Source organism: Carettochelys insculpta, chromosome 13 (assembly GCF_033958435.1).
Source record: "Carettochelys insculpta isolate YL-2023 chromosome 13, ASM3395843v1, whole genome shotgun sequence".
NCBI lineage: Eukaryota > Metazoa > Chordata > Testudines > Carettochelyidae > Carettochelys > Carettochelys insculpta.
Genome location: NC_134149.1, coordinates 10,906,539 through 10,914,919, shown reverse-complemented (window position 1 = coordinate 10,914,919; position 8,381 = coordinate 10,906,539). Strand labels below are relative to the sequence as shown.

Genomic DNA, 8,381 nt, shown 5'->3' with positions numbered 1-8,381 from the left:
AAGCAACTGACATTACTATTGAACTACAAAAAAGGCAAAATGTGTCACTGATAAAAGAAATTCTTGCACTGAAAAGGATTTAAAGGGGGCGCTGTTTGGCTCTGGTGTCATTTGAAGGTTATTTGTTGTTCTAGTAAATTTCAGTGAAAGGTGCCTGAAGCTCCTCTTCTGAGGTACTGTTTTTCTTAACCCTCCTTTAGAATATTATGTTTAAAAGGTCAATGATAGAACAAAAGGGGTCAAAAAAGCAAAGACGACGAAACTGTAGAACATTAACTTTCTGGACATTTAATGTTTCAGAGCTATCCCAAATGACATAATAAAATGGAAATGTGTTTTAAAATTACTTAGTGCATGTGTCACTAATATTTGTTTTTCCTTTGCAGCCAAAGTTCTTATGAAAAATTTGGTTTTGAGGCTCTCCAGCTTCCAAGGCAGCAAAAACATTGGCAGTAAACATAAGGTGAAGATGTCCTATGCTGATGAGGGGCATCCCCAGTCACAGAAATGGCAGAAAGAAATGGCATAACAGGCATGGAAAACCAGGGATGAGCGAATGGCAGTATGGCAAGCTGGTAGGCATTCATAGCTGCTAAATCTAGAGGGGCACATGGACAAATAGGCAGCCTGGTTGTGGGCTCTGATCTTGGCAAGGGATTTGGAGTCAAGGGGTGATTATAACTCAGTGCAGCTATTCTTGAATCCATACCACAGGTGATATTGTGGGTAAAGCTGCCATGTTTGTATGGATGAAAATGATACATCTTGTTGTTCTTGATTTCACAGTCAACTGTATTATGTTCTTGTGAATTTTCTGCTATGAAGGCCCTTTGGTAATACTTTAATTCATGGCGGCTAGACCGCCATAACTGAGAAGGTCCAGAAGAGAGGATGGAATGTTTGTTTGAACAGTCACAATATTTATTCTTTGTGGCTTCAAAATCTGTTTTCTTTTCCTGTGTTCTTCCTGTCAAGATGGCTGAGTGAGTTTTTAATTCATTGATACATGCTCTCAGTTCCTGAGGAGGTAAAAGCTTTTGAGCAGAGTTTTGCAGAGAACTGGATGGCAAATCAGTCTGATGCCCACCATTGTAGCATGCAGCAGATTCTTGAGCATCTGGTATGCCCACAGTTTTAATATCAGTACTGTCATCCTCTTGCTCCAGGGCAAAACTTCTGGGATTAGTGTTTCTTTTCATTATTATTAACAACTGAATGAAGACTTTTGATGCTTGATGGTGCAACTGTAACAAAAGAAACAGATTATTTTACAGTATATCAATTCCAAAATAACTGTGTAGGTAGGTGCAGCATTGCTTTTGGAAAGTGATCTCTCCTTTTCAGGTTGCATTCTCAGCATTATTTTTATAGGCCAAAATCTGTCATAAAATCTGCCCTGTGCACCTTGAGTTTCAGTTTTCATTTATGTAAATGAGACACTTGAATTAGCCTCTGCTGCTTGTCTTCTCTCTGTATTAATTCTCTCATTGTCCTAAAAAGCATTTGAAAAAAATGCATTCTCACCTAGGCCTCTTGGAAGCTCATCCTGGCAAATGAAGGGACTTACATTACCAAAGTATGCATTTTTAGCTTTCTAATTTGTATCTTAAGTATCTACCCTTATGGTTGCAAGAATAGCCTTCCAAAGGTCAACACAGTGTGAACTGATGCAGTATTATCTTCCTAAATCTGCTGCCAGACATCTTGATTGCCTCTACTGCTACCTTTAGCCTTGTGAACCAGAAGAGAAAAAAACATGTTTGATCAGTTTCATTTCTGCTGTTTTGACATTAGAACTCTGGAGACTTGTGTCAGTTTCTTGCTACTGTTGGGGAAAGCTCTTTGAGTAGCAACAAAGGCAGATATTGAATTTGTTCAAGGAGGAAGATGACCCCCAAAATGGAATGTTGGTAGGAGTGGAATAGCAGAGACCACCTCTTGCTTCCATGTGCCCTCACACTAGTTATGAAGTAGGATGGGGTACAGTGGCAAGAGACCTTAGCAGGAGCCAGGATGCACTATGTGCATGAGTTAGAGCTACAGACATTTTCCTCCTTTTCCTACTTAGCAGAAGCCTGGAAGTTTTAGAGGGAAGAAGTAGATTTGAAAAAACCCACCACTAGAAATCTGCAAATTCTGGGGGAGCAGAATAATGGGAAATGATCTTACCCATTACACTAGCCAAGAATTTTTGCAGGGTGGAACAAAGTTGGAGATCCTACCTCCCCTGTGCAGTAGTTAGAAGGCACCAGTGCAAGAGAAGAAACAGAAAAGCCCCTTCTCCCTTGCACCAGATTGTGGGGACTGGATTTTCAAGTTTAGCTGACTGTTACTAGCCAGAGGTTGATATAAAGGATAGTAAGGTGCTGAATGCACACAACACCCATTTAAATCCATAGGAGATGTGTAGGAATCAAGGCATAGGCTCAAATAAGACACTTAGTGTTTTGTTTTTTTTCACCCTACTAGGAAATCAGATCAAAACCATGACATAATGCAGAGGTATCCTCTTTACTAGCCAAAGTCTAGACTTTGGTCCTGACAAGTAATTCAGAGTCAGTTTGTTAGTAAAACTTTGTATATAAATGTTTGAGAGAATTTTCTGACCCACTGATACAAAAATACTCAGGATGACCAACATAGATTCCAACACCATTCCATCAAGCTATCATTCACCATTTTAATTTTGCACAGACTTTTTTTAAAAAGTGAAATGGGATAAAATAAAGTTACTTTAGTAGCTAAAAGTAATTTTACACTGAATTTACAGTCTAAACTCCAAAGACTAAGGACTTAGAATAGTAGAGACTGATATTTAATCTGAATTGTTCAAGTATTTTTCATAGAAGTAACTTTCTCACCTGCTTTTGAGTAATAAGGGACTATTGGTCTTTCATAGATGATTTCAAACAGATAAACACACTTGACAGTATGCAACAATTTGTGTAAGCATTCATGAACATCACAATACTGAATGTGTAACATTGCCATTACATCATAATAGGATCACTTTAAAAAATACAGCATCATAATGAGAAAATGAACACAATCACTGATATTAATATGAAACCATTTATGCTAAATGGCTGAGATTAGTAATGAGTTATTGCAGATTTCCTTTCCATGCTTAAATCCCTAGCTAGGTGACAGTGACTCAAAGGCTACATCTATACTAGCCCACTACATCGAAGTAGCCTATTTCGATGTAAGGACATCGAAATAAGCTACTTCAACGTGTATTGTCTACACGTCCTCCAGGGCTGGTGCCGTCGACGTTCAACGTCGAAGTAGCGACGAAGAACATCAAAAGGAGCCCCCCCCAAAAGGAAATGCAGAGCATCCATACACACAAGCGCTCCCCGTCGAAATAAGAGGCCAGCATAGCCCCAAGCTGCTCCCTTAAAGGGCCTCTTCCAGACACACTTGGCCTGCACAGCACGAGAGTCACAGAGCCAACAACCGGTTGCAGACCCTGTGAACGCAGCATGGACCCCTAGCTGCTGCAGCAGCAGCAGCAGCAGCCAGAAGCCCTGGGCTAAGGGCTGCTGCGCACGGTGACCATAGAGCCCCGCAGGGGCTGGACAGAGTGTCTCTCAACCCCTCAGCTGATGGCCGCCATGGAGGACCCCACTATTTTGAAGTAGTGGGACACGGGTCACCTACACATGCCCTACTTTGACGTTCAACGTCGAAGTAGGGCGCTATTCCCATCTTCGGATGGGAATAGCGATTTCAATGTCTAGCCTCCTAACTTTGATTTCAATGTCGAAATAGCACACGGCACGTGGAGACGCGACGCGTGCTATTTCAACATTGTGCTGGCTACTTCGAAGTAGCCGGCTAGTGTAGACGCACCCAAAATGTCTTCCATTTAACAGCCATTCAGTCTGTTTGGCTGCCTTAGTCCAGCTGTCAAGTTACCATATCAAAAAAACCAGCACTCTTATTGGTTGTTTTATCTAAGAGGTCCAGGATTGGGTCAAGTATGGCATCTGAACTATCCTCTCACTTAGTCTGCTCTGATTAAAGTTGCTGTACATTGGAAGGACAACGTGGGAATGCTTATACTGCTTTTGGTTGGACTATGATCTGTGTCTAAAAAGGACAATTTCTAAGACTTCCTGCTGGTCTCCTTCAATAAGACCAAGAAAAAAAGTTCAAAAAACAATTTTTAAAAATAATTTTCCAGTAGCAATATTGTTGACTGGTAATAAAAATTACTATTTAATATTGGAATCCTTACAGTAGTTGTCTCTTTTGTATGCAGAACACTGTACCAGGTGTGCCAGAGGCAAAAACTGACTTCAAGTGGGATCAAGCATTCAGATGGATGACCGAGAAGATCCAGCTGATAAAGAAAGCCCTTTTCAACCTTCAGAGCAGATACAGTTTGTTGACAGTGTTCGCACAAAGAACATAGCTACAAAGGCAATGAAAAGAGCACCTTAGCCTGCAGAAAGTGATGGTTCCTAAGGGAGATGCTCTTGAGGGTACGGAATGCCAAATTATGCTCACATACAGTATTTCATTGAAAAGTACCACATCTTGACACTTGTCACCGTTACAGGCTCAATCTCTGTCTGTTTTCACCAGGCATCTTGTTTACACTTGAATTCCCCCAGTGGAAACTCAAGTAGAATCCCTGGTGTTTTTTAGAAAACTTGTGCATCTAAGTCCTTTTGTTCAAGAGCTCCTCCTAAAGGGTAAGAGCCAGGTCCACCAAATTTAAAATGCAGCTTCCTTTTATCATAACTTGAAGCAAGGTCAGGGCTTGGTTGTGCAGCAAGTACGGGGACAATTAGACCCCAAAATGACCACAAGGAGGGAAAAAGAGCCCTAGCCCTGGGGAGCAGGCATGGGCCAGTCCACTGCCCCAGCAACCCCCAAGGAGCAACTGCCAGCAGCCTGGGGCACTAGCTGCCCTGCAGGGTCCATGCCACGTGAACAACGCAGCCCCAAGCAGCTGCTGCAAGCAGTCCCATTTAGTCCCCTACAGCCCTCCCACCCTCTAGCCCTGAGCCCTGCACACCTGCCACCCACCTACCCTAAGTCTTTCAGTTCTAACCCTGACCACCCCCCTCACCTCTTTGTAAAGGCTCAGGAGTTAGGGCAGAGGGTTGGAGAATGTGGGTGGGACTTCAGGCTGAGGGGCTGTGAAGTGGGAGAGGGCTCCTGCACATTCACTTGCTGCCCTGAGCCGCCCCCGCCACCACACCTTCCAGCCCTGACTTCTACACCACTTCACCCCATGTCCTGACTCAGACAGCCCCATACCCACACCCCTCCCCACCACATGCACACCTCACCTCCTCCTGAGTCCCCACAAAGACCCAGGCAATACCTGCCAAATCCTCCACTTTCTTACAGAGGGACAACCAACGATCTTTTTATTTTGCATTCTTTGAAGGTGCAGCACGGGGTGGGCAACCCCTGGCCCACAGCTTGCCTGGGTCTGAACTTTTAGGCTCCCCTCCATAGCATCTGGCCCAGTGGTATCCAACAGTAACTGAAGGATCGCCACACTCACGGTTGTCATTCTGTATTTGCTACAGCCATCCCCTAGAGCCATGCACCACCACCACCCCCTGCACAAACTGCTGGCAACTTACCAAAGCCACTGCTGGAGCCACCACATTCGGGGCCATGTGAGGCAAGCAGCACCAGAGCTGGAGTCATGCCTGGGCTGGAGCTGTGGTCACGCAAGCTGTGCTAGACCACAGCTGTTGGCGCTGCACCAGGGCACAAGCCACAAAGGAGCCGCTGCCACTGCTGTCTGGTGCTTGTCCCACCAAGTGGTGAGGTAAATGCATGGAGCGGGCAGAGGGTGCTTCACGTGTGTGGGTCTAAAGAGCTGCATTTTGCCATACAGCAGTGTCCAGTTTGCCACATGTGGCAAGTGACAGGCATATTGGATACCATGGATCTGGCTGCTACATGGCCAGAGGTGTGGAACCTGGAGCTTCACAGGTTGGAGTCAGGTGAGCTGGGCCAAATCCAGCCCACAGGCTCTGATGGGTTGCGGGGGGAATGCAGCTCTACCCACTGCTGCTTTCCAGCCCCTGACTGGAGGAATGGCAGCACAGCACAGCCCGGAGGCTTTGCCCTGCCACTCACTGGCTGCAGTGGTGGCCAATCAGAGCAGCATACAGCTGTGTCAGTAAGCACCCCTTCACCCCCAGCCTGTTCCTGCACCCCTCTCCTGCCCAGACCTCCCACCTCCAGCCTGCTCCTGCGCCCTCCATCCGACCCCTCCCTCACCCACTTCTGCACCATCCCTCCCCCCACAAGCCCCATACCTCCTGACACACTGAACCATAAATCCCCATGTTTAGTCCTACCTTGGGCACCCTGAAGTTAATTTGGCCTGGAGGAATCCCTGAACCTCAGTTCTTCCCTTCTCCAGCCCATCTGTGGGGCTGGAACACGAAGGGAATGAGGTGGCTCAGTCAGGGACCACAACAGGGGAGCAGGGGCTTGTTTTTTAATTGACTTCTCATGTTTATGTGGCCCTTGACTGGTTTTTCTGTGGGTCAGTGACCCCCAACTCAAAAGTTTCCCCACCCAAGTCTAGCAGATGCTTTTCAGGAAAGGGGCACCTGCACCAAGGCTATCACCCCAGAAAATTAGGTATAAACATTTTTGCTGCCATACCATGTAGCCTTATCCACCTAGTAAAAACACCATCCCAGTTGTACCTTCTGAGGTCTATCCACAGGGCAGTAGGACGTTTAAGGATGAACCTCATCTGACTTCAGAATGCATTTTATATTTTAGCTAGGTGCTGTACACAAGTCCCAGACAATAACTGCATTCTTTGAAATACTATATGGATTGCATATATGCAGTACTTACAGCTTCTTCAGAAGAAGCTTACAGTAGTTAATTCCAGACTGACTGGACGCTCCTTGATTTAGTATTTAATAACCACTCTTTACTCTGATTTTTTCAATTCTCTATAAAATTGCAACACATTTCACACATCTTAATTTCATGGTAGTTTGCCATTTTATTTAATATAAGATAGATATAAATATTGGAGCTGTCTACAGCAGACCGAAGATAATGCAGAATGCTGCACATTTGGGTACTGACCCATGGTTCAGGGTACAGTATTTATCCAGCTTGCGTCTGCTCTTTAAAACACTGAAGACTTCATTCACAGAATATTTATTAAATTTTCAACTAATGATAGGCATTGCTTTTCTTTGAACATCCAGGGACAGTATACTGAAGACCTGCTGTGGTCCATGCTCCTACAGCAACCAGTATTTTTGTCTGAGAAAGGACTTCACGCTTGAACTCCAGATTCCATGACAGTATGTAGGTATTAATAAATGTTTGAGAAGTTTGAGTGTTTCTTAGACGAGCTATAGAAAACCCTCAAGTAGATATACATATGCAAAGAATCAGTTTAGGTCAATGCCTCATGTTAATCACAGAGTTCATTCAACGCATGTCCAGCCTGAACCCTACTTTCTTACAGGGTGGCAAAGAGCACTTCTTAACCCTGAGCTCAAATAATCATTCTGATGTACTTTTAAAAATATCTTCTTTAATAAATATTCCTTAGATATTTTAACTGATCCCTCACTCTCTTCAGTGGTGGCCCAATCTTCCACCACTGAATTCAATGGAAGCTTTACTGCCGACATCACTGAGCACAAGCTCTGGTCTTGGGTCGCATTGTATGCGGGACCATAAGTACCATCCAGCCCTACCAAAAACAAATTCAGTTTCAGAACTTGAATATTTAACTTCAGACTTGGCCAAAGGAAACCAGAATTGCAGTATCTTTTCAAAATTATGAAAGAAAGAGATTCAAGCTAGCAATTCATAAGTCTTGCCCCTTCTCCTTTCCTTTTAAATAAACCCTAACCTGCATCTTGATGAAAACAAATAAAACCGATCTCTTAGTTTTAATCTTGATTTTCTCCTGGGTCCGATTTAGATGATCCACCAATGAACTTACCAGACAGTGTAGCACTACGTGCTTATCACTAATCTATGAATCTGTAATTTTATTTCTGACAACAGCTAACATGGACCCCTCTGTTAACTGTGGGTCATCCCTTCAGCATGTGTTACTATGTCTGCTATCCCAAAAGGTGAAGATCCCTGTACGGTGTGAGTAGGCAGGCTATCAAAAGATAGGTATTTTGTTAGAACACAAGTGAAAAGCTACTCTGCAAACCAAGTTTCAGCCAACTGCCTTGGCAGAAATATATTGTGCAAGCATGGAGCTGCATGCTGCACATCACCTCTAAAAGACAAAAGAGGCTCAGTCTTCCTGCAGTACCTATCACTAGCTTGGCTCCACTGCAGCCCTTCAGCAATTTTTGCAGTGACAAAGGGCAGGTGGTGGTGGTGGTGAACAGAAGTTA

The 8,381-nt window shown here is 44.2% G+C and overlaps 1 long non-coding RNA gene across 1 annotated transcript; it reads left to right on the top strand.

Moving 5' to 3' along the window:
• The first annotated feature begins 406 nt into the window (after positions 1–406).
• Positions 407–7,331, top strand: LOC142020123 (uncharacterized). Its single transcript, XR_012647280.1, has 3 exons — positions 407–575; positions 4,268–4,490; positions 7,218–7,331. It is a non-coding gene; the product is annotated as an uncharacterized LOC142020123 (long non-coding RNA).
• Positions 7,332–8,381: the final 1,050 nt, after the last annotated feature.